This window comes from Lissotriton helveticus, chromosome 11 (genome assembly GCF_964261635.1).
Source record: "Lissotriton helveticus chromosome 11, aLisHel1.1, whole genome shotgun sequence".
NCBI lineage: Eukaryota > Metazoa > Chordata > Amphibia > Caudata > Salamandridae > Lissotriton > Lissotriton helveticus.
Window position 1 is genome coordinate 659,824,720 of NC_136072.1, and position 27,829 is coordinate 659,852,548.

General features: G+C 49.5%; 1 protein-coding gene across 3 annotated transcripts in view; it reads right to left on the reverse strand.

Annotated features, from left to right (window-relative positions):
- LOC144791743 (zinc metalloproteinase-disintegrin-like lachestatin-1) overlaps window positions 1-27,829 on the reverse strand; it is a 4,387,327-nt gene that overhangs the window by 911,957 nt on the left and 3,447,541 nt on the right. The window lies entirely within an intron of this gene.

The window sequence follows — 27,829 nt, forward strand, 5'->3', positions numbered from 1 at the left end:
CATCTTAATGTGCCCCTTGATGCCCAAACCAAGCTACCTTTATATCTGTTCTTTTAAACACACGTTTTCAGCTTTTTTCATCTTCATTTAGACGTGAGATTTGGTGGGGCATGAAAAATTTTGTAGATGACATTAAAGTGAAGCTGCAATTCTATTAAGTACACGAAAGTGAGGTTCATGATTCAAACGTCCTTTACTTCTGGACTAGCAGCCATTACGAGAACACACGAACACCTAAAGTACGCAGAAAACCTGTAGAACAAAACTGCAACATCATGTCGCTGTTTACCAGCAATCCAATACCATTTCGGTTTTATAATCCCACAAAACTGAGAAAAACAGCCTTTTTCTTTGTGCCCTGGTCAGGAATGCCATCCAGCATGGGTGACTCCCATCCTGCGGGGTTGCCAATCATGACTGTTTCTAGTGAAACAATACTACTAGAACAAAGAGGGAAAGACCCTTGCGCACTGTGAGTTATTTGGTAATTCCACCTGTTTACACTTCCAACCTGCCTGCGCTCAACTCCTCGTGACCCAGCGTTAAAGCCACTGAGACAACAATATAAACCACCAAATAGAAGGAGCATCAAAGTAACAACAATATTAACAATTAGATATTGTAGTCCATAAAGAATCAAGATCCAATGCAAGCTTCCTTTTTTATACTGTATCCAGTCGTTTATTGATGTACGCTTATTTTTACTTTTTCATCTTCATATCATTCAAAATAAAATTCTTCAGGAAGATATCCACAAAATGCATTGAATGTACACTCCACAGCCTTCGAGTTTCGTCCCTCATGGGACATCATTAGGGCTGTAAAGAAAAAGGGCATAATGATAAAATCTACATTTCTGATGCCTAATTATCTACAAAATCTCAATACATTACTTCGTATGATACATTTTCCCCAAAAACTGTAAACACAAATGTGAAACACAACAGAAGCCTGCCTATATACCTCACTAATAAATGATTATTACATTCATGTACCTGCCTATATAACAATCTACTTCCCCTTGTGCAACTAATCAACAAAATGGTGGGAACAACTCAAAAATAGTTCACATTAAAACCCTTTTCTATAGAAAAATTCATCAGGCATATTTAAGACTTCTGATTAATCAAGCATAGCCCTGTAATTTTACTGGACCCTCTTAATACTTGCCCAAGTCTCATCCTACTCTTAAATCCAAATGGTACTGTTCTATATGGTAACAATGCTTACATAAAAGTTTGGTAGGAGATGGACTGCCTATTTACTCCTACACCTCATATTACCGTCATAGGTCTTATATCTCACCTTTAATCTTTAATCTGACGATTTTAATATAATAAACTGTATCACTTCTTTCTTATTATGTCAACTCATCTGTTTAGTATATCCCTGGTGCCTGTTACATGTAAAAAAAATGATTTTAACATTGCCCATATTATTGAACTTGAAATTACATTACTATCTAATTTATTTATCAGGTTAACGCACCTAAAATCTGACTAATTCTGATGTGCCATCATAAGTGATTATAGAGCTCCATATAAGAAAACCCCCAAAGGAAAGGAACATCTATCTATAAAAAGAAACCAACTATTATGAATATCCTAAACGACGCTGAGGTCTGTTACCTTAGATACCCACCTCCTCCTAACACAATCTCCTCACGTCATATTACCGGTCAAGTATCCTTTGTGAGTCACATCAATTGAAATTCAGTCTTCATAAATCTTATTATTACTTCCTCATCACCTGTAAAGTATAAGGAGAGAGCCTATTCAGGCCTCATGCCGCCGTGCGCTATGTAAATTAGTTATTCCACTTTTAACTCACTCACCTCCCTGAATTCAATCTTGACGCGCTATAATCCAAAAACATCCCATCTCATATTCAAAGTCTGTCTTGTTTATGTCAATAGCCTCCCATCTGTATATAAAATATAAAAAATATTACTCTTCTTACTCTACTTATTACTACGCCCCATCTCGAGTATTGCACAGTCCGTTCTTTCAGATAGCTCTCCACCTCTCACCTGGTTGAAGGCTAACTTTCTCCGTGTGTCCTTCTTCTTAGACAGCTTGGCCCGATAAATCCCGCTGCACATGCTCTTTGGGAACATTACCATTTTAAAACATCTATCGTCCAATCACAATTCCACAATTCAAGTCCTCATTAAAACGCATAGCTCCACCCCTGCGCCCATCTCAGTCCGCAATCCAGTATATCCGGTATTTAATCCGTGTGGAGCCGGAAATATACAGTTCTATTCCCCTAGTCTCTCCCTTCAACCAATCCCCCTCACTGCGTCAAAGCCTTTTACCAGTTTCCTCTCTGGTATGCTTCCATTACTGATTCCTGGTGCTGTTTCTCACTCTACCAATAGCGTTCAAGATAACTTCTCTACCACCTCCAATCATCTGTCAAGTCACTCCAACCGTCTCCTCTGTATTTGTGCACCTCTGCCTCTGTTTATATCCTTATCGCTCAAACAAAAAACTGCACTTTTCACGCACCGGATGAATATAAAACAAGCCAGACCTGTAGACATTGCCAATTCTTGTTAGCAGCATCTGATCCTTCAGTAATAATAATGAGTATGATTTGAATATATAGAACTGCAAATGTTTCAATTCTGAGAATATTAGAACATGCGCTGAATGTGTCTCTGAATGGGTCTCTGTAAGTGGTAGTCACCTTTGGAGCGCCTAAATCACTTCTGTTCTTCCCTTCACACCACTTTCACCTGCAGTCTCTCACTCTGACACTTTTCTCCCACCTTTCTTAAATTCCTATCTGCATATTTGAAATAACCTACCACCTCTTTACCTCTACCTTTTCACATTCTCTTTCTTCGTGTAGTAGTTTGCATGGACCCTTTCACTGGTTTCTCCATTTCTTCTCTTTTCTCATCCTCTCTCTCTTCTCTATCTCTCTTTTTCTTTCTTTTTTCTGAGTTTGGAGCTATCAGTTATTTCAGAGGTGTAACCCTTCACACACAATGACAATTACAATTGGCGCATGTGTGACAATTTTTTGGCCCAGAAAGGCTACAGTTAGTATGAACATGTAATCAAACAACTTTATCTCACAGCGGCAGGCAATGCAAGAACTCCTATTGATTTCAATAAAAGTAAGCAACTTAGCTGGGCCCCGGCCGATTTCCATAGTAACAAGACACCTCCCCTCAACTGTTGCTCTGTTCAATAATAGCTATATGAGGTAATACAGGAGGTGCATTGGCTCCTGCGTGTATCTAACTCTACAGAGCTTCAGCACATGTCACACATAGGGGAGCTTTAATTATGCCTCATGATTTTAGTGCAGCGGACGGACAATAGCACTAGGATGTGTTAGTATAACCCCTAATGCTGGTTCTTGGCACAACTGTCTTGATTAGGTACATGTTTACTGGATATTCCTTTTTAAGCATTAGGCAGGAGGCTGAGGGGTGGAAAATGTCTGTATCGTTATCTTATCTGCATCCATCTCCCTTTAGCAACTACTGATTCTAGTTCCCAGATACTAGCTCCCCAGTAAGCATACATTCATGGCATGAATAACTAATTTTTATATTTAATGACTACCTTGCCCTGGAGTTGCAATTCGACATGAGCAATAGAAATAGCGTCAGTGCATCAAGTATAAATATGTTATGTGAGATGTCATGTATTCTGTGCATGTTCATCACTGAATGCTATGTAAAGGAACATTTATTTCTAGGATGCCTCTTTAAGTGCCCACAGCAATACATGTGTGCTTCCTAGGTACCTTGGGATTGGCCACTGCTAGACAATCATCCCCTGCCATGTCCGACCCTAGAAAAAACACAGTCAGGAAAATCCTATAGAGAAAGAATTCCACCCTTGCCTCAACTGTATATGCATCCTATAACACTTCACAATTATGTTTCCAAAGACACACACACCTCTGGGTTACTGGGCACACCCAGGAGGAAGCAAGCAGTTCTAGTGTAGGTTGCACCCTTGCAATGTTGAATCTGAACTATTCTGTTGATGTGGCATAGTTGGTGTTTTCCAACATGCCTAGTTCTCACTGGATCCAATCCAACAACACATGGAAACATATTATGACCCTAATTAATGAGATCAACTTTTTAAAAGGTCTGATATATTCAACTGCGTTATATATTTCTATAGGCAGTCCCAGATGAAAAGTGCAGGAGGCATATTATGGCCCAAATCTTACAAATTGACTAAATGAAAATGCAGACTAAGGGCTCTGTTAGAACTGGGATTTCTGGTTGGCTAAGGCTTACGCCAAAGCCAGGCAGAAGCCACCATTCTAGTCAGGGCAAGGGGGTCACACGTCAAGATAACCCCTGCTCACCCCCTTGGTAGCTTGGCACGAGCAGACAGGCTTATCCCGGAGGAAATGTGTAAAGCATTTGCGCACGCACACAACAGCAACAACATCCTAGGCACACCACAAAAGGAACTCCACACAAGGTTATATAAAAATAACTTTTGTATTGTCAAAACACATCAGATAGAAATCACACAATATACATTGTGCCAACTGGCACGTGCAATATTCACAAGGGATTATTTACACCAGGACAGGACCACGTGGGCCACTGTCAGAATCAGCACTTAGCAGAAATACTGTTAGAAATAGCATATTGTAGATCATAGAATAATAATCACTTTATCACACAACCAGTAACTACTGGTACCAGGTAAGTACCACCTATGCAACCCTAACCACCTTAGGAGAATATTGCGCAGGGAACCAGAACCTCACTAGCATCACCTGTACTAGGACAAAAACAACCACCTAAGTATCACAATACCTGTAGGGGTATAAGCATGAACATATTACACATGATGCATCACAACATTCAGAGGTGTAAGAACAAGGCAATTGCGCAAAACTCACATAAGTCACCACCTGTGACTGTCCCTAGGCCCTCTGGCTTTGTTGGGGCTAGGACGCCCTGTGTCCCAATGTCAGGGCGCGCTGCCCATGGAGCGCCAGTCAGGGGTGCGCCACCGGCACAAACCTAAATGTTGCAGCTGCCCACTAATTGCTGGGCAGCTGAGAACAACAACAGGGCCTAAACGCTGCAGCTGGCACTAAGTGCAGAGCAGCTGTAGAAGGCCTGGCACCACTGTGCCATCTCTGTCCCTCTCAAGGACTCTCTCTCCCACATTGCGCCTAAACGGTGCAGCTGCCCACTACTTGCTGGGCAGCTGGGATAAAACTGCGGCATGGGCTCTCACTGGCCCTTAGACAAACTGCGCCGCAGGGGTTGGAGCCACACAGGCTCTGGAAAAATATGCGCGGGCTGGAACCACACAGGCTCTGACAAATCTGCGCCCAACCGCTGGAGCCCTCTGGCTCTGGGCTCAACTATGCCCATTGTAGCACTCTGGCTCCTAACTTCTCATGCCCCCAACATGTGGCTTTACATAAGGGTACCACCTGGGGGAGCCACGGGGCTCTTGAGAGCAACTATGTCCAAACTGGGGTATTACTGACACCTGGGGACCCTACTGGGCCCTTTAATAATATGTCCCCCAATCGTTGGAGCCTTCTAGGCTCTAGGCAATCTTCAAGAACGTTGAGGTGGCCCGCTGCCATCCGGGGCCGCCCTACATGCACCCTGACCGCGGCAACTCAGTCAGCACTGGGAGCTTTTAAATCAATCAGCGCTGCCATCACTGGAGCGGCCCGCTGCCATCGGGGCCGCTCTGGTAAAGGCACTGCTGTCGTCCTCCATAGGTAGGGGTGTGCGGGCCCCTCGGGGACCTCTTAACCCCTAGAGGCAACGTGGGAGCGGCCCCCTCTCAGGCGGGGGCCGCTCAGAAGAGGATGCTGCCATGCCCCCCTGCCCAGCCCTTACTCACCGGGCTCCAGTGCAGGGGGTCTTCTCCTCACAGCGATGCCAGCTTCTCCTAGCAAAGCCTGCTCCGGCCTCGGCGGCGTCTCCCTTCGGTGCGGGGCTCTCCCAACCTCACGGGAGCCCCGCGCTATCTCCGGCCGCACTTCTCCTTCTCTCCCTGGGGTTGCGGGGGCGGGACTTCCGGCCGCCTGGCCCCAGAACTTCCGGGTCGTCGCGGGCAGCCCGGTGGCCCATCCAGGCACTGTAGGCGGTGTTAAATTCACGGAGGGGTAGGCTCCCTTGAGGGAAATATTAAACGGGGTCCAGGGCGCGGCAATCTCTCGGGGCAATGCCGGGTGGGCACCGGCTCCAAGTACATAAAGCGCTCCCCAGTGTTACAGACCATCACAGTGCTCCCAGGCGCTTTAAAGAAGAAATAAAGCAGATAATTACAGCGCTCTCAGGCGCTTAGAAGGCAAATGCAGCGCCCACAGACACTTGAGGACAGATTACAGCGCTCCCAAGCGCAATAAGGGAAAAATAAAGCGCTCCCAGTGCTATAGGCAAACAAAGGTCCACCAGTCCAGCAACAAAGTCCTTCAGGAGTCTAGGACACCAGCAGTCCAGGGGCTGGGCAGGGCCCAGGGAGGCAAGCCTTCCCCTGGGCCCAAGCAGCAGCATGCCCCTGGCAGATTCCAGTCAGAAACAAGAACATTTTGTAAGGAGACACAGCCCCTTTTTATACAGTGAATTTCTTTGTCTAAAGGTGCAGGGTGGGGGAAAAACCAGGCGCAGCTGGTTTGGGAGCCCCCTTGATGAGCTCAGCCACCCCTCCCATTCACTAGTCAGGCTAGGGTCATCAGTCGCATCACAGGGGGTGGAGCCAGCATTGTGTGGGGAAAGCCCAGCCCTATTCAGGACCCAGGTGCACCCCTCCCCTCACATCAGCATGCTAATCTCAACACTCACCACTGGGCAGACCCATCCAGACTCCTGGAGCCAGGCTCCAGCCAATCACGTGTCAGCACACTCAGTACACACGCTCACCCATGTCTAGAAGTAGCACTTCCACACTAGGCACATTCATGCCGCATACATCATTACGCAGCATTCAATCTCACGAGTTCGCACATACCAAACTCGACCCTGCACTCCCCACACATCAGGATGTACCATGGTCACACATATTCCCCATGCATTCCTATGGGAGGGCAGGTCACTCACCACACACACAGAGAGCGCACGCACTTTACACTGTACCACAGTGAAAAAGTGTGCAGAGGCCTAAAACCACCAACACCAGGTCACAGAAATAGGCTAGGCAAAAGCAAAAAGTTGCGGGGTGAACCTGCCAAAAGGGCCAGGTCCAACACAACCCCCTTCCAGCCAAAACGCAGGGTAGACCAATCACTCCCTTGATGGGCTTCCCTGCTTTGGGCGACAAAACACGGGCACGGGCCCGCACGGCAGGGACCCCCCCGGTTTTGCGCCACTCTGAACCCACATGGATTTCTCTCAACAAGAGCTCTCTGGCACAACTAGGCTACCCCACTGGTACTCTCTAGTCATCCACGGTCAGGACCAGGCACTAGGCCATCCAAATGTCACAGGTCCTGACAATCCACAGAGTGGGGGGCAGTAACCCCTGGCACACAATAGCCATTCTCCACTCTCCCTCTCAGTGTAGCTGCAACTACCACTGGTCCTTCAACCTAGGGTCCGCACCCTCAGGCTGACCAGAGGTCACGGGCAAGAATGCCCCACCCTACCTCTACTTCTGGGGTTCCACACCCTCCCAGGGAGGTACCCTCCAGAACACAACTCTCCTACCAGATCAGGACCTCACTCCATCAACTGGTCTACCACCTGGGATCTACCTTCCGGCTACACCGGGGTCAGAGGCGAGGATTCCGTCCCTCTGCACCCCATTCCAGTTCCATGATCACAGGGTGAGTCCCAGTATGTCTCAGGCTAGACAGAGCACACGCCAGCGGCGTATCAGCAACACACTCTCCTCCAGTACTCCCTATCACAGTGGGATTCTCAGTACGTCGCAGGCTAGACAGAGCACACGCCTGCGGCGTATCAGCAACACACTTTCCTCCCTACTGTTCAGGACCCTTATCACAGACGCTCTTCCTTCCAGGTCAGGCTACCTGAACCTGGCCTCCCCCCCCTCGGGGAACGACCTGCAGAGGCCCCACAAACGGTCAAGTACTCTAGACGGTCAAATGCCCAGCGAACCAGGACTTCACGGGGAGCACACATGACCGCCTGAGGGTGACACATAACTACTGTGTCTTGTGACAGTCTGCCTGGCTCTAACCTCACAACCTCCTGTCCACCTGACAGGGCGCAGAGATCCCCCAGGACAGAAGTGGCATCACCATGGTCACTCACTGGTGGCCCAGCCCTTCTGGCTGGCCCCTGACCCACTGGTTCTTCCACTGGGGAATCTTTCCCCCTCTCACTCCTCAACCAGGACTTCTGCACCCTCCACTTAGGAGCGGTACTGCCCAATACTAGGACTGCCGGAGTTCTGGTTACAGAAACTCCCCATCCTCTAGACACAGGAAGATCCTCCTCAAATGACCTGTAAGTACAGCTTAGGCCCCTGACCTGGCGCTCCCTTAGGGAACCCTCCAGACCCTGAGACAGGGTTTCGGGCCAACGTGGGACACACCGTCCCACACTCAATCCCTCTCGACTGAGACAGGACGTGAGCCCCTACACCCCTACCATCTTACTGGGACCTAGCTGGGTTACACACGAACCTCTTCCCCTACACAGGATCATCAGATACACAAGCCACTACTTTTAGAATCACTCCCCAATGCCTCTGCAAGACATCTAGCACACCGCCAGACGTCTACCTTCTCATCCAGCGCCTCTGCAGGACCTCCTGCACACCACCAGAGGTTCACCTCCCATGCAAGCTCCTTTTATCACAAAAAAGACTCACACCAACTCCTCTAGTTCAACACATCACTAATCCACACACTCCCCCTCCAGACTGGCGAGACAGTTCCTCACTCCCCTGACTCTCAACCTGTACCCCACTTACTGAGCACCAGGCACCATACTCTGGGAACTGGGAATGGGACTTCACTCACTGGACACATTTTAGCTGCCACCACTGGATCCTACCATACTGGGGAATCCAGACACACACACTACACTCAGGGGCTAACCACCCTCCCGAGCAAGCCATTTCACCTCCACACCCCCTCTCTCTCCTCTATCCACACCTCTGGGGACAGGAACGGGGATTGGACACTGGACCCAGGAAGGAACTCCCTATCTACTGGCGTCCCGCCCTGTCATTTTCTCTCTTCTTCCACTAACCATAAAGCGCAGGAATACCATTTGAAAATGACACTCTTGAGGAAAAACAAAATCATAACAATTATCCCAAACATGTGACTATCTAAAATGCAGAGTTTTGTAATGTAGCCAGTTGTCGCTGTGGTACTGCGCAAACACAAGTCCTAATCCCACCGCTGCCACCAATGTTAGAACTGGGATTTCTGGTTGGCTAAGGCTTACGCCAAAGCCAGGCAGAAGCCACCATTCTAGTCAGGGCAAGGGGGTCACACGCCAAGATAACCCCTGCTCACCCCCTTGGTAGCTTGGCACGAGCAGACAGGCTTATCCCGGAGGCAATGTGTAAAGCATTTGCGCACGCACACAACAGAAACAACATCCTAGGCACACCACAAAAGGAACTCCACACAAGGTTATATAAAAATAACTATTGTATTGTCAAAACACATCAGATAGTAATCACACAATATACATTGTGCCAACTGGCACGGGCAATATTCACAAGGGATTATTTACACCAGGACAGGGCCACGTGGGCCACTGTCGGAATCAGCACTTAGCAGAAATACTGTTAGAAATAGCACGATGTAGATTATAGAATAATAATCACTTTATCACACAACCAGTAACTACTGGTACCAGGTAAGTACCACCTACCAACCCTAACCACCTTAGGAGAATATTGCGCAGGGAACCAGAACCTCACTAGCATCACCTGTACTAGGAGAAAAACAACCACCTAAGTATCACAATACCTGTAGGGGTATAAGCATGAACATATTACACATGATGCATCACAACATTCAGAGGTGTAAGAACAAGGCACATGGTGCATCAAAACACAATTGCGCGAAACTCACATAAGTCACCACCTGTGACTGTCCCTAGGCCCTCTGGCCTTGTTGGGGCTAGGACACCCTGTGTCCCAATGTCAGGGCGCGCTGCCCATGCAGCGCCAGTCAGGGGTGCGCCACCGGTGCAAACCTAAATGCTGCAGCTGCCCACTAATTGCTGGGCAGCTGAGAACAACAACAGGGCCTAAACGCTGCAGCTGGCACTAAGTGCTGCACAGCTGTAGAAGGCCTGGCACCACTGTGCTATCTCTGTCCCTCTCAAAGACTCTCTCACCCACATTGCGCCTAAACGGTGCAGCTGCCCACTACTTGCTGGGCAGCTGGGATAAAACTGCGGCATGGGCTCTCACTGGCCCTTAGACAAACTGCGCCGCAGGGGTTGGAGCCATACAGGCTCTGAAGAAACATGCGCGGGCTGGAGCCACACAGGCTCTGACAAATCTACGCCCAACCGCTGGAGCCCTCTGGCTCTGGGCTCAACTATGCCCATTGGAGTACTCTGGCTCCTAACTCCTCACGCCCCCAACATGTGGCTTTACATAAGGGTACCCCCTGGGGGAGCCATGGGGCTCTTGAGAGCAACTATGTCCAAACTGGGGTATCACTGACCCCTGGGGACCCTACTGGGCCCTTTAATAATATGTCCCCCAATCATTGGAGCCTTCTAGGCTCTAGGCAAACATCAAGAACGTTGGGGCGGCCCGCTGCCATCCGGGGCTGCCCTACATGCACCCTGACCGCGGCAACTCAGTCAGCACTGGGGGCTTTTAAATCAATCAGTGCTGCCATCACTGGAGCGGCCCGCTGCCATCGGGGCTGCTCTGGTAAAGGCACAGCTGTTGTGCCTCCATAGGTAGGGGTGCGCGGGCCCCTCGGGGACCTCTTAATCACTAGAGGCATCGTGGGAGCGGCCCCCTCTCAGGCTGGGGCCGCTCAGAAGAGGATTGTGCCATGCCCCCCTGCCCAGCCCTTACTCACCGGGCTCCAGTGCAGGGGGTCTTCTCCTCATGGCGACGCCAGCTTCTCCTAGCCACGCCTGCTCCGGCTTCGGTGGCATCTCCCTTCGGTGCAGGGCTCTCTCAACCTCACGGGAGCCCTGCGCTATCTCCGGCCGCACTTCTCCTTCTCTCCCCGGGGCTTTGCGGGGCGGGACTTCCGGCCGCCTGGCCCCAGAACCTCCGGGTCGTCGCGGGCAGTGCGGCGGCCCATCCAGGCACTGTAGGCGAGGGCTGAATTCACGGAGGGGTAGGCTCCCTCGAGGGAAATATTAAACGGGGTCCAGGGCGAGGCAATCTCTCGGGGCAATGCCGGGTGGGCACCGTCTCCAAGTACATAAAGCGCTCCACAGCGCTACCGACCATCACAGCGCTCCCAGGCACTTTAAAGAAGAAATAAAGTGCTCCCAGCGCTTAGCAGATAATTACAGCACTCTCAGGCGCTTAGAAGGCAAATGCAGCGCCCACAGGTGCTTGAGGACTGATTACAGCACTCCCAAGCACAATAGGGGAAAATAAAGCGCTCCCAGCCCTATAGGCAAACAAAGATCCACCAGTCCAGCAGCAAAGTCCTTCAGGAGTCCAGGACACCAGCAGTCCAGGGGCTGGGCAGGGCCCAGGGAGGCAAGCCTTCCCCTGGGCCCAAGCAGCAGCATGCCCCTGGCAGATTCCAGTCAGAAACAAGAACATTTTGTAAGGAGACACAGCCCCTTTTTATACAGTGAATTCATTTGTATAAAGGTGCAGGGTGGGGGAAAAACCAGGCGCAGCTGGTTTGGGAGCCCCCTTGATGAGCTTAGCCACCCCTCCCATTCACTAGTCAGGCTAGGGTCATCAGTCGCACCACAGGGGGCGGAGCCAGCATTGTGTGGGGAAAGCCCAGCCCAATTCAGGACCCAGGTGCACCCCTCCCCTCACATCAGCATGCTAATCTCAACACTCACCACTGGGCAGACCCATCCAGACTCCTGGAGCCAGGCTCCATCCAACCACGTGTCAGCACACTCACTACACACGCTCACCCATGTCTAGAAGTGGCACTTCCACACTAGACACATTCACGCCGCATACACCATTACGTAGCATTCAATCTCACGAGTTAGCACATACCAAACATCACACATATTCCCCATGCATTCCTATGGGAGGGCAGGTCACTCACCACACACACAGAGAGCGCACGCACTTTACACTGTACCACAGGGAAAAAGTGCGCAGAGGCCTAAAATCACCAACACCAGGTTACAGAAATAGGCTAGGCAAAAGCAAAATGTTGCGGGGTGAACTTGCCAAAAGGGCCAGGTCCAACAGGCCCTATTAGGATGGAGGATGGACCTGCGTCCGTCTGCCACCCCAGAGGTGAAGGGACCGTCCGCAGGGGCAGCGGCGGTCCCTCCGTGCAAATTAGGATGTGACCGCCACCCTGGCGGTCACATCCTGTATTTTTAACATTGCTTGAAGCAGCACCCGCTGCAATGTTAAAAATGAAAGCAGTGCATTTGCATGCACATAGCGGCAGGCACTGCGCCTTGCACGCAAAGGCAGGGGGGTACCATAGGTACCCCCCATGTGCACCTCCCACCCCCCCTTCACCCCTGGGGGCCCGCAACGGGCCCCCAAAGAAAAGACCGTATGCCTTTCCACAGCGGAAATGCCGCCGTGGAAAGGCACAGGATCGCCGACATCCTAATATGCCTGGCGGTGTCTGACAGACACCGCCAGCCATGTTAGAGCTTTTCCGCCGCGGTCGGAAGGTGACCGCGGCGGAAAAGCTGCGGACGGAAAAGATATCCCCAGCCATCCTAATCTGGCGGTGGGTCTTTTTCCAGTCCGCAGCGGATAATCCGCATCCTACGGGCCGGCGGTGGCTTCCGCCGGCCCGGAGGATGCGGATTATCCGCTATCATAATCGGCCCCAAAGATAGTTAAATGTGTTAATGAAAATATATGAACATTTAAGTGAATCCTGACACAAAATATGGAATTTAAAAACGTTAATGAGATGAGATGCCTACTTTTTGACTATATCGAAACCAAAGGTATTGACATGGTTTCAAGGCAAACACGACAAAATGATGGACGAACGGAGTGCTGAAACTTTTCAACCACTCACCATCAGTCAAGAGATATGGGTTTAAACCATTGTTATTTTGCTCACAATAGCACCCCAGTTTGGACTCAACATATGCAATACAGTCTTTGCCTCTCCTAGGGGGACTCTTTCTAATCTATGGAGTTCGGGCAGGACTGTTACCCATGAGGAACATGGGAACAGCAAAGACTGATTTGCATTTGGCTGGGTCTAAACTGGGGTGGTATGGTGAGCAAAGGAACAGATCCATGTTAAAATATGGAAATTAAAAATATCGATGAAAAAAATATCCATGTGAAAATATCGATAACAAAAATATCGACTCCCTATACTTAAAAAGGTAAGTACAATATTATCGACTCCAAAACATTGATGTAAAAAATATAGATGTAAAAAATATCGATTTTAAGAAAATAACTTAAATTAAATGAATTAAATAATATTAATATTAACAAATTAAATTAATTTTAATATATATTTTAACTAATTATAACAAATAAACTAAATGTAATTATTATAAACACAAAAAAGTGTACATATACATATATTTACTTAAATACATGTTAACTATTATGTTTATTTAATTTATTAGCTTTATTAATGATATAACAATAAAATAAAAACATATATAAATAATTTAAATAAATACAAATATTTAATAGATCCTATATTTAAATAACACATTAAACTATTAAAAAAAAGTACACTTAATAACAAAATAAAAACATTAATAGTTAAAACGCTAGATAGCAGGAGGGTAAAAATTACTATTCCCACTCCAGTGAGTGCAACAGTATGGAAAGCACTGGATACCGAAGGAGTAAAATTTACTATTCACACTCCACTGAGTGCAACAGTAGGGAAAGCGCTGGATAGCGTAGGGGTAAAAATTACTATTCCCACTCCAGTGAGTGCAACAGTAGGGAAAGCGCTGGATAGCGGAGGAGTAAAATTTGCTATTCCCACTCCAGTGAGTGCAACAGTAGGGAAAGCGCTCGATAGCGTAGAGGTAACATTTACTATAACCACTCCAGTGAGTGCAACAGTAGGAAAAGCGCTGGATAGCGTAGAGGTAAAAATTTCTATTCCCACTCCAGTGAGTGCAACAGTAGGGAAAGCACTGGAAAGCATAGGGATAAAATGTACTATTCCCACTCCAGAGAGTGCAACAGTAGGGAAACCGTTGGATAGCATCGGAGTAAAAACTTACTATTCCCACTCCAGTGAGTTCAACAGTAGGGAAAGCACTGGATAGCGTAGGGCTAACAATTTCAATGCCCACTCCAGTGAGTGCAACAGTAGGGAAAGCGCTGGATAGCGTAGGGATAAACATTTCTATTCCCACTCCAGTGAGTGCAAGAGTAGGGAAAGCGCGGGATCCCAAAACAATAAAAAATAAAAATATCAACATTTTCATTAAATGTAATTTCTAATTTTAACATAATTAATGTATACATATAAATATATTATTATTAACAAAGACTATAAAATCCACTAAAAACACCTAAAATTAATTACACAATCGCATTTAATATTTACTAATTATTTTTTTTTTTATTATTTATTAATTAATAAATAAACAATTAATTACTTACCAGCTTTCACACCATTTACACATATAAACACCACAACACACACCTAAAATGAATTACACAATTACAATTTATAATTACTAGAAATTAATTTTAAACTATTTAATAATTAGTCAATAACAAATTAATTACTTACCACCCTTTACATCATTTACATATATACACACCACAACACACACCTAAAATAAATTAAACAATTAACATAATTAATTATTAATTGACTAATTGAAATTATTTAACAACTAATTATTAAACTATAATTAATTAATAAATTAACACATTAATTAATCGATTAATTTTACATAATTAAATTAGTTCCCACCCTATTCCCCTACAAACTCACAACCCGCTACGGAACTGATAACTCAAACTTAAACTTTTTTTTTTTTTGTTTGTTTTTTTTTTGTTCAAAAACCTTTATTGGAGCAAGCATAGAAAAGTACAAGAATGGGCCTACAACCGCACGGGCTGGCCGCTAATAACAAGGCACAACGCATGAAATAGAAATGTACACCCGTGGTCAGGCACAGCTCGAGCACAAAGCATTACTCTACATATATCACAAAGCAATTTAAATTTTTTATTTTACAAAAAAATAACAAACACTAAAAGGCGAATGCACGATAATTAAGGTCAGCCCAAAGAACGGAGGGGACGGTCCACGATCAGGAGAACACACCCAGAGCCCAGAGGCTCCAATCAAGTAGGGAGGGGGGAGGGGAGCAGCGGGGAGAACCGGAAATATAGAAAAAAAAAACCCGTATGGAAAGGTTCCGGGAACGCTCGTCTAGGGAGATAGGACAATCTCAGCGGTGCCTACAAGGGGAGGGGTGCAAATATCCCCACGATAATCATTCCACTGGCCCCAAACCTTCGTCCACGCCCTGGTTCTGCCCCTGGCCACATAAACCGTCTTCTCACGAAACATGGACCAGTCCATGTTGTCTTCCCACTTCGAGACCTCAGGGGGCCTGGAAGCGCCCCAGAGTTGCGCAACATCCCGCTTCGCAATCATGTAACCCAGGGTAGCCCATCTGGTCTGGGCCACAGAGTAGTCAGTGGGCTCCCACACATTCAACAGACATCGTCGAGGTTCCGGCCGCAGGGCCACACCCGTCGCAGCAGTCATCACCTCAAGCACAGCAGTCCAGTAAGCCGCCACAACCGGGCACTCCCACAGGATATGTAAAAAGGTCGCACTCAAACCACAACCACGCTTACATAGCCCATCCGAAGAAAAGCCCATCGTCACCAGACGCGGACCCGTGACATAAACTCGATGAAGAATCTTAAGTTGAACAAAACGGAGACGGGCAGGAATGGCCACCTCCTTGGGAGAAGAGAGTGCCGACTGCCAATCCTCGTCGTCCAGCTCCAACCCATCGCCAACCCAAGCCTCCCGAAGTCGGACCAACAAGTCCGCCCGATTATTAATCAATTTCTTGTAAATCAGAGAAATAGTACTATCGGGAAGATGCCCATCAAGGACACGGTCCTCGAGGGGAGAAGATTCAGGCAGGGCCTCATCAGGAACCAAGACTGAGGCGAGGGCGTGCCGGACCTGCAGGTAGCGAAAAAATTCCCTACCACTCAAACCATATTCCGCCTGGAGGGCCTGGAACGACTTCACACAACCGTTCGAGCACACATCACCCACCTTACAAATCCCAATCACATCCCAGCGGTCGAAACCCTTGGTAGACCAAAGTCCGCCCAAACGTTCCGAGGCATAAAGCGGCGTCGCCAACGTCAAGCAATCCTCCCACCCCAAACTCACATTCGCAGCTCGCCATACAGTTACTGCGATCTTGGATGGGCCCACAAGATGGCGCCCGGCCGATCGAGAATAAAGCGCTCTAGTAAAGTCCCCACCCGGAAGCTGGAGTCTATCCATCTCCAATGCAGGATTACGACCCGGGGAAAACATCACGTGATTAATGGCAGACAACTGGGAAGCCCAGTAATATCGCTTGATATCGGGGAGCGCCATGCCCCCGTCATACCAAGGGATGGTGAGCTTTGCAAGTGCGATACGCGGACGCCCATCCCATATCAATTGCCGTTGAAGACTCTCAATCTCTTGGAAATAGGTCTTAGGAATAGCGTCATAGGAGTTTTGGAGCGCGTAAAGGAATCGCGGCAAGGACATCATTTTAAACAGGGCCGCCCTGCCCAGAGGAGACAAAGGAAGCTTACGCCAACGGGCCACATCCAAGCGCAATCTAAGCAACGGTTGTAGGAGATTACGCTCAAAGCGGAGCGTCGGGTCCAACGTAATAAAAATCCCTAAATACTTGAAACCCAATTGGACCACCTGAATAGGAAGTCTGCTCGGCAAGGGGGGCAGAACACCCGAAAGAACATATACACAGGACTTGGTCCAGTTAATAACAAGGCCCGAGTTGGCTCCAAAGGAAGCAAGAACGTCAAACAGAACAGACAGAGATTTACGCTGGGAGGTGAGATATAAAAGGATATCGTCCGCGTAAAGCGAAACGCGGTCCTCAAAGTCCGGAGACCAGCGGATCCCCCTGAGGGAAGGTTCCCACCGAAGCCAAGCAGCCAATGGTTCCAAGGCGAGAGCAAACAGTAACGGAGACAAGGGGCATCCCTGACGGGTACCCCTACCAAGGGTGAAAGGAGCCGAGACCCTACCATTCACCACTACTTGCGCCAGAGGTTCCGCGTACAGTAACTGGACCCAACCAATAAACTCAGGCCCAAAACCAAATTTCTCAAGAGCCGCCCAAAGATAAGACCACTCCACCGTGTCGAAGGCCATGGAAGCATCCAACGATGCCAAAATGTCCGGCTCCGTCAGAAGCCCCGCCCTCGCGACCGCGCCGTGAAGACGACGTAGGTTCAGAGCCGTGTTGCGATGGGGGATAAATCCAGATTGATCCGGATGGACCAAGTCACTAATGACCGTCAAGAGACGGGATGCCAGGAGTTTCGCCAACACCTTGGGTTCAACATTTAGCAGGGATATGGGCCTATAGGAGGAACAAAGATCACGTGGTTTACCCTCCTTGGGGATGACAACTATTGTGGCCAGTCTCTGATCATAAGGGAGAATACCCCGTTCCCGGGACTCCAGGAACATGGCGCGAAGATACGGAGCCACCCTGTCGGGACGCAACTTGTACAATTCGATTGGCAACCCGTTCGGGCCCAATGCTTTGCCCGAACGGAGAGAACGGATGGCAGTAGCTATCTCGTCAACCGTAAAGGGGGAGTCCAATGCCACACGGTCTAAATCGGAAACAATGGGCAGGGCTATATCACGCAAGAGAAGGCGAGAGTCAACCACATCCCTCACAGACACAGGGGTATACACCACACGGAAGTAATCGGCAAACCGGTCAACTATTCCAATCGGTTCCGTTACACTCACACCACCCGCAGACTGAATCACGGGTACCACACGATTAGCTCTCTCCTTCTTATCCAGCCATGCCAGCAATTTACCCGCTTTGTCACCCACATCATACAAACGTCCCTGTTGCTCCCGAAACATCACTTTGGCGGCATCTGTGACCATGGACTTATAAGCAAATTGTTTCAGACCCAGGGCATGGAGCTTCTCAGGCGTGACACCAGATTCCAAACCCTCCTCCAATGCAGAAATCTCCCCCTCAAGATCAACCACCTCTCTATTCCTCGCTCTCTTAGCCTCAACAATAAGGGAGAGGGCCTGCCCACGAATCACGGTCTTAAAGGCCTCCCATAGGGACACAGCAGAGGAAACCGACCCCTCGTTATCCAGAAAATACGAGTCCAAGGACTTAAGCAAAAGGGTGCGGGTCTCGGGGGAGGTAAGGTACCACGGATTAATGGGGGCCACCCGGCCCACTGCCTCCACCCCAACCTCAAAACGAAGCCAGAGCGGAGAGTGGTCAGAGATACCCCTGGGCAGGTGCACAATCTCATGCACCGCTGGGGACTGAGCCGCAGGCATCAGGAAATAATCCAGCCGAGACAGACTCCCATGGGCCCCAGAGTGAAAGGTGTACTGAAGCTGCGTAGGATGCAAAAGCCTCCAGCAATCCACCAGGCCAAAGGTATCCAAAAATCCACCCAACCACTGCTGAGCCGCCGGGGTATCCCTAGGGGGGTGGCGATCGTGGAGGCCGGAGACTACCGAATTAAAATCACCAGCCAGAAAGAGAGTACTATCAGGGAGGTCCAACAAGACACGGCCCAAATCTGAAAAGGTAGAAGTCTGCAAGCCGGGGGGCACATAAACAGTTAATAAGGAGAGGGCACGGCCTTCATATCGACCCACAAGAACAGCATACCGCCCCCGGTCATCCTGAATAATATCATCAATAGCCAGGGGGAGGGAAGCCCGGATAAGGATACCCACACCCCTGGAACCCGAGGTAAACCCCGAATGTGCTACGAGGCGATAGCCCCACCTATTCATTGCATGACAAACATTGCCTATCAAATGAGTCTCCTGCAGGAAAACAATGTCAGGAGATAAACGTTGTATACATTTCAACACCACACTTCGTTTGATACGATCTCCCAGACCGTTAACGTTCCACGAAACAAATCTCAACCCGCTACCCCCCATCCCACCCGCAAAAGCCCAAACCCCCCACCAATGAGCCTGACCATAAAAAGCAGTCCAAATACAGAATAAAGTCACCTTGAACACAGAACACACAAACAACGAACTTCCCAACCCCCCACCCCCCAAGTAACAAGAAAACACCCCCCACCCTGCACCCCTGCAAAAAGCTAAAAAGCCACCCCAACCTGCAGTGTGCCTGTCGCCCAAGAACCCCTATTCTACACAAAGATCCCGGAGGAGGAAAGGCTCCGTCCCACCCGCCCCCCGATCAAACCAATGACGAGAAAAAGATCATACATCAAAACACATGTGAGGTAGAGGAACATAGGCTTACATCCCTGTAGAAGTTATACAAAACAAGGCATCAGTCAAAGATGAAATGTTCAGCTCTCTACACCACCTTCAGCACCGCCCGGGTGGGCTTCGGACTCAGTCTCAGGAGGTCGATGAGGCAGGGAGTCTAGCCAGTCATTCACAGCATCTGGCCGATCAAAGAAGAAAGTTCGATCATTATACTCCACCCGCAGCCTGGTCGGAAAGAGCATTGCGTAACGCATCCCCATGTCCCTAAGACGCTTCTTGGCACCACGAAATCCCATACGCTGCTTCTGGACCTGTTGGGAAAAGTCCGGATAAAAGTTCACCGTGGCATTCTCAAAGGCCACCGGGCCCTTCACCCGCGAGGCCTGCAGGATAGCGTCCCGATCTGTATAGTGGAAAAGCTTTGCAACAATAGGTCTCGGCGGGGCGCCTGGCTTACCCTGGCCCCCCGGAACACGATGTGCACGCTCCACTGTGAAAAATGTACTAAGGCCAGACGGAGAAAGGTGGTTCTGGATGAGGTCTTCAACCAGGAGATCAACCGAGTGGGGTTCTGGATTCTCCGGCACACCAACCACGCGAACATTACAGCGACGTGCCCTGTTCTCAAAATCCTCCAAGCGCCGGGTCATGAAATCGTTCACCCTACGGAGATTGCCAATCTCCGTCTGAATATCAGAGACGTCCGTCGTGAGGCTGGATGATTTGATATCCAACGACTTCACCTTTTCGTTCGTCTTGGAGAGATCGGCTCGAATCAAATTCACCTCAATTGCCACAGTGTCAAGTTTGTGGGCCAAGGTTTCGTACTGTTGGCCTATGGATTCCCTCATGCCAGAAATGGCGCCCATGATGTCCTGCAAAGAGGGCTCCGTCGACGCATCCACTACGTGGTCGGACGCAATGGGACCGGGCAGGGCAGCTCCGGGGGACCCCTTAGAGTGGGTATAACGATCCATAACATTAGATTGAACCGGACCCCCGCGCAGAGGTGTCTTCGTCTTGCGCGTCTCTCGGTCCCCTCTGCCCGCCATTTCGAAGATGCGTCACGAGGAAAGCCACCAGGGTCGACGGACCGGGCACCAGAAATGGAGGCCCCGGGACCAAAGGACAACAAGAGGGGTATCACCAGGATAGAGGCAGCCCACTCCAGGAACAGTGCAGCCAAGGGCCAGACAACCAACTCGTGTCCCGGCCGCAGCTCTGGCCCGACCCTCTCACCAATGTCTCAGTCTGAGGCAGAAACGAAACCGAAACTTAAGAAGGGGACCCACAAGACCAATCCCCCTGCCGTTGTTGTTCAACTCCACGACGGCCACCGAACCTCACCCAGTCCCACGCGCACTTCAAGGGCGGAGCCCAAAAGTTCAATTGAACATAATTCAGGCACCCGATGTCCAAATTAGTTTCTGAAAGGTCCAGGTAGATCAGCCCAACGTCCTCTATATGAATCCTCGCAAAAATCAGGATTAAAGCAGGATATTAAGCCGGGAGCGGCGGGGGTCCGGGGAGCGCTGTGCTCACGCGGCCATCTCGGATGCCCGCCAAGCTCCTCATCTCAAACTTAAACTTAAAATAAATTAATAAGTAGAAAAATTCTAAAACATATAATAAAAGGACAAACACTAAAATACATAACATTATTAATTAATCGATATTTTAGTAAACTATATTTTTGTAAACTATATTTATTACAACTATATTTTTGTAATCAATATTACTTACCTGTCAGTCGATATTCTTGTCATCTATATTTTTGTTGTCGATATTTCTTCCAAACGATATTTCAGCGGCGATATTATTGTCCCACAATATTTCCCCGTCGATATTCCTACTCTGCACCAAAAGAACAATGGATTTAACCCAGGACTTTTGCCTGGGGTGAATGTTTGATTTGTTCTGCATTTTGCTCATTATTTGTGAGTCTAAAGGTTTACATGCAACCAATGGAGAAAGATATTGCAAAGTATATAATGATCAGTAAAGTAAATTTGGAACTGAAGAAAATATGCCTTTTCAGTGCTTTTCCAAATGAGAGTAGGAATGGCTGACTTGTCATGTAGGTGGGATGAGAGGTGAAAAAGTTGATTGTGGTCCCAGAGAAGGAATGTTTCATAGCTTGTTTATATTGAAATCTTGGTGTCCCCTTACGGAGTGAGTCCTTGCACCTCGATCCTTTTGACCTCCTTTGTAAGACCAAATGGGAGCACAATGAACCACAGGTAATGCCATGGGCCGGGAGGACAGGTCCATCGAAATATGCATCCTGCAAGTCTAGCACTAAAATCCAGTCTACAGGTTCCATTGCAGACAGGACCTGAGCCTACATGAGCATTTTTAATTTCTCCTTTTGCAGGAAGTAGTTCAGAGGGCATGGGTCTAGTGTAGAATGGAAGCCTTAGTCTTTCTTCAGCACCAGAAAGTAGCAGACATAGCAACCAAGACCTACTTCTGATGTTGGCACTGTCTCAATCGCACTTTTGGCCAGAAGAGGTGGGACTTCCTGAAGGGAAAAGGGGCGGTGGTCCTCCATCAGCCAATCTGAAATTGAAGGGTGTACAATTTGAACAAATTGGCAGCACCAATTTGTCTGAGGTGATAGACTGCCACTGAGATATGTGGTACTGGATCCTGCTGCAGACCAGTTGCCCATGATGGTGATAGGGCATATTTAAAGGGTTTGGAGGCTGCGACTGCTCGGAGGGAGGGAGGTAGACTGGGCAGATCTTGGTTCTTGTTTCCTGCAAGGATTCTGAGAGCCACATCTGCTGCCTTGAAAGGGCTAAGGAGCCTGATGGGCGTGATAGCTGGTAGAGGCAAAAGGCAGAATGGGGCTGGCATTGGGCCGTGGAAAGTCCCAACAAATTGGCTCTGCTATTCTTAAAGCAATTAAGCCCCAAATCTGCCTTTTTGCAAAAGAGACAAGTGTTATTGAAGGGCATTTTCATAAGGTATGTTAGGACATCCCCTGAAAGGCTAGCTGACTTCGTTCAGGAGTGGTGCCAAAGTGCCAAAGAGGAAGCATTCACTCAACTTAACATGTTGGTCATGTCCAGTCTGCAACGTATTGTGAACTTTCCCACATCCTTGCCATTGGTAATAGCCTGGGACAGTAGGGCTCGGGCCTCCTCTGAGACTATGGCTAGCCCTTCCACAGCCAAGTCGCAAACTGTTTAGAAATATATCGTCACAAGAGGCATGCAGTGTTCCGTGACTGCAGTAAATGGCTAGTGGAAGAGAAATTTCTCTTGCCAAAGGGGTCTAGCCTATTGATTTCCCTATCCGGTAGTGCAGTAGGTAAAGCACCAGGGTTAAACTTGGACATGGAGGACTTGACACCCAGGCTCTCCTGGGTTGGCTGAGGAAAGCTGGACAATCAGGAATGGGGCAGTGGTGGCAAGAAATTATGCTGCGCACAGGAGCTCCTGCGCAAGGCTTGGCACAGGCCCTGACCATGACATTAGAGAGGGCTTCATTATAGGGGAGAAGAGATTCTATGAGGGCTATCCCCATGTTGAAACACCTCTGACTAGGTGTTAGTCTTGACTGCCACTGAGAGCAGCATAAGGTCCAGAACCTCAGCCTCCCTCCTCATAAAAATGGCAAATTAGGCCCTCTAATCCAGAGCCGCACTAAGAGGAGAGACTATGCCAGTGTCCGGAGAGGTGTCCAGACCACTAACATCCACCAATTCCTTATACAAGTTATCTTCGGCCAAGGGCTCTTCCAGGTTGTTGAAATAACCATAAGAATACACAGATCTGCTTAATTGTATTCCCTACAGGGCCTGCATGTAAAGGGAGATGCTGTCTATGACCTGGAGGATCTTGGTCTGGTCAGCACCGGAATCACTGTCAAAAGAAGCCTATCTGGTTCCATATCAGAGTTGTGTATGATGATTGGGTTGGTGTCACCGAGGGACTTCAGTGGCACCCTTACTGGTGCAACTGGAACAGACTCCAGGGAAGGTTGTGGACTCCTAATTGGAGCTGATCCGGATCCAGGAACGGATACAAGGGGCCCAGCTGGGACAGAGGGCAAACCCGCCGGCGGGAATAAGGTTGGAGCACCTGTCAAACCCATGGGGCCCAAAGGCTCTCCAGAGGGTCGGCCTGTCAAATATGAAGTGTGTAGCCTCATAATATTCTTATAATTGGGAATAGGTTGGCCAGGAAACACTGGAAAATCTGCAGTGAATCCAGACTCAGGTTCTGCCCCTAATATGTGGGAGGTGGACTTAGATTTGTGGCTTCATTTCGCACCTTGTCCGGTCACTTGGACACCCGCTCAGTGAAGCTAAGGAACTCTTCTAATTCTGAGATTTCTTTTTCTTGCGGGAATTACCTGTCAACGTTTTTGAATGCAATGATGACCAGCAGGAACAACTCCGAGGAGGGGTCCTGGGAACTAGAGTGCTGTGGAGTAATCAGATGTCGGGCAACCAGGAGCTTTAGGGCATGTTCCCAGACCACCTTGAGGTTCTTTGTGTGGCAGTCAGTACAGGCATTGGAGTCCTGTCCTGATGCCAGACACTACAAGAAAACCAAATGGGGGTCCGTCAAAGACATCTGTCTGTGACAGGATTCACAGGGTTTAAACCTCAAAGGGTTTTTAGTGGACATCCCTAGCACAACTCAAAAAGAATTTTGACAAAAGGACAAAAAAGTCACCTGAAAAAAGAGTGAAGTAGCAGATTCAGATCGAAGAGAACTGTTGTTAGTGCATTCAGGTGGTACCTTTATAGGCTCCGCACAGGTCACTTGCTTCACGGACAGCACAGAGCCAATCGATGCGACCTACCGGTGAGCAGAGGTAGTGCCCAAGATTTTACTGTTCCAGTCTGATGCCTGAGGAATATTCTAAGGTAAGGAATCTGCATGTACAATTCTCTTTCAGATATATAAAACTTTCAGTATGGATGATATCTGGCTCCTACACCTTGTAATCCTTATTGTCTTAAGGAACATTTCCAGTACATTGAATTACACACTTGTATCACTCATAGTCTCTGTATCATATTTTGTATGATGTAAAGGGCTCTGAAACTCTCATTCAGAAACAACACTAAAATAAAAAAAATGTGAGAGGGGATCTTAGGAGAGATGAGGGGCACTATTAGACAGTGGTAGGGATGGAATCTGTGAAGATGGAGTTCGGTGGAATGTCAACAAAGATTTTCACGTGTGCCAGCAATGCTAAAGTTTGCCCTGGTTTCAACTAATGTTGTAAGAGCAGGTTAAGGACACATGTTTAGGCAGGAAATATCACAGATACATTGGCACCCCAGAAATGATCCTCAAAAGTACTGGAAGAGAGTGTTGTGCCTTCCCATCTCTACTGGTGTACCTTATAAAATAAATCAATCAATCAATCAATCAATCATAGCATTTGTATAGCGCACTACTCACCCGGAGGGTCTGAAGGCGCTTGGGGAGGGGGGGTCCGCTACTGCTCGAACAGCCAGGTCTTGAGCTGCTTCCTGAAGGCGAGGTGGTCTTGGGTCAGGCGGAGGTGGGTCGGGAGGGAGTTCCAAGTCTTGGCGGCCAGGTGGGAGAAGGATCTTCCTCCTGTTGTGGCTCTTCGGATGCGGGGGACGGCGGCGAGGGCGTGGCTGGTCGATCGAAGGTGGCGTGTGGGAGCATAGAAGTTGAGGCGGCTGTTGAGGTAACTCGGGCCTTGGTTGTGCAGGGCTTTGTGTGCGTGGGTGAGGAGGCGGAAGGTGATTCTCTTGTTGACCGGGAGCCAGTGCAGGTCTCTCAGGTGTCTGGAGATGTGGCTTCGTCTGGGGATGTCGAGGATGAGTCTTGCTGAGGCGTTCTGGATTCGCTGGAGTCTCTTCTGGAGTTTGGCGGTGGTTCCGGCGTAGAGGGCGTTGCCGTAGTCCAGACGGCTGGTGACGAGGGCCTGGGTGACCGTCTTCCTGGTCTTGGTGGGGATCCACCGGAAGATCTTACGTAGCATGCGCAGGATGTTGAAACAAGACGAGGAGACGGCGTTGACTTGTCTGGTCATGGAGAGGGAGGAGTCCAGGATGAAGCCCAGGTTGCGTGCGTGGTCTGTTGGTTTGGGTGCGGAGCCCAGGGCGGGTGGCCACCAGGAGTCGTCCCAGGCGGAGGGTGAGGAGCCCAGGATGAGAACTTCCGTCTTGTCTGAGTTCAGTTTCAGGCGGCTAGTCATCATCCATTCGGCTACGTGTTTCATCCCTTCGTGTAGGTCGGCTCTGGCGGTGGCGGGGTCGTTGGTCAGGGAGAGGATCAGCTGTGTGTCGTCCGCGTAGGAGATGATGTTGAGGTTGTGTTGGCGTGCGATGGCAGCAAGGGGGCTCATGTAGACATTGAGCGAGGAGCCTTGAGGAACGCCGCAGATGACTTCGGTGGCCTCTGACCTGAACGGGGGTAGGCGGACTTTCTGTGTTCTTCCAGCGAGGAAGGAGATGATCCATTCCAGTGCCTTCTCCTGGATTCCGACGTTCCTGAGGCGTTGCACTAGGGTGCGGTGGCAGACAGTGTCGAATGCCGCGGAGATGTCTAGGAGGATGAGGGCCGCTGTTTCTCCGTTGTCAAGCAGGGCACGGATGTCATCGGTGGCAGCGATGAGGGCGGTCTCGGTGCTGTGGTTGGCCCTGAAGCCCGACTGTGAGGGGTCGAGGGATCCATTTGTCTCGAGGAAGGCGGCCAGCTGCTTGTTGACTGTCTTCTCAATGACTTTGGCTGGAAACGGGAGGAGCGAGATGGGGCGGTAGTTCTTGAGTTCGGTGGGGTCTGCTGTTGGTTTCTTTAGTAGAGCGCTGAGTTTGGCGTGCTTCCAGCTCTCAGGGAAGGTTGCGGTGTCGAAGGAGGCGTTGATGATGTCCCGTAGCTGGGGTGCGATGGCGGCGTCGGCTTTGTTGAAGACGTGGTGAGGGCAGGGGTCGGTTGGAGATCCGGAGTGGATGGAGTTCATTTTGCGGATGGTGTCTTCGGTGTTGATAGGGCTCCAGGCGCTGAGGGTGGTGGTGGGGGGCGTTGGTGCGGTCGTGGGGAGTGTTGGTTGTGTGCTGAAGCTGTTGTGTATGTCAGCGATCTTGTTGTGGAAGTAGGAGGCGAGGGAGTTGCAGAGGTCTTGTGATGGGGTGATGTTGTTGATTCCGGCGTTGGGGTTGGAGAGCTCTTTCACGATGTTGAAGAGTTCCTTGCTGTTGTGTGCGTTGTTGTCCAGTCTTTCCTTAAATGCTGTTTTCTTGGTGGCGCGAATCAGTTGATGGTGTTTTCAAGTGGCGAGCTTGAGGGTGGTCATGTTGTCCGGTGTTGGGTCTCTTCTCCATGCTTTCTCGAGAGCTCGGCAGTTCTTCTTGGAGCTCTTGAGTTCGTCGGTGAACCAGGATGCTTTCTTGCTGCCGGGTCTGCTGGGCGGGGTCCTCAGTGGGGCGAGGTCGTCTGCGCAGTTGCTGATTCACTTCGTGAGGTTGTCGGCGGCCTGGCTGGGGTTCGCGGAGCTGGCGGGAGGGTGCTGGTTCAGGGCTGCGGTGAGCTGGTCGGCCGTGATCTTGTTCCAGCTTCTTCGTGCAACCTGTTGCTGGTGGTGGTGGATCGTGGTCCTTCTGAAGCTGAAGTGGACGCAGCTGTGGTCCGTCCAGTGGAGTCCGGTGGCGTGGCTGAAGGCGATGTCTTTGCTGGATGAGAAGACGGCATCGAGTGTGTGTCCGGCGAGGTGGGTGGGGGTGGTCACCAGCTGCTTGAGTCCGAGGTTGGCGAGGTTGTCAAGCAGGGTGGTGGTATTGCGGTCATTGTTGTTCTCCAGGTGGAAGTTGAGGTCCCCGAGGAGGATGTAGTCAGCGGAGGGGAGGGCGTGCGGGCTGATGAAGTCGGCGATGTCTTCGCTGAATTGTATGCGGGGTCCCGGGGGACGGTAGATCAGGGTGCCTCTGAGGGTGGTCTTGGGGTCGGTGTGGATCTGGAAGTGCAGGTGTTTGGCGGTTGTCAGGGTGTCGTCGGTGTTGGTCGTGATGCGGATGGTGTTCCTGTGGATGATGGCGATGCCTCCTCCCGTCTGGTTGACGCGGTCCCTCCGGGTGATCTTGTATCCGTCCGGGATGGCGATGGCGATGTCGGGCGCTGAGGAGGCATTCATCCAGGTTTCCGTGAGGAAGGCGACGTCTGGAGATGTGGTGTCGAGGAGGTTCCAGAGTTGAACGGCGTGTCTGTGGACGGAGCGGGTGTTGAGCAGGATGCACTTCAGGTGGTTGCTGCTGGTG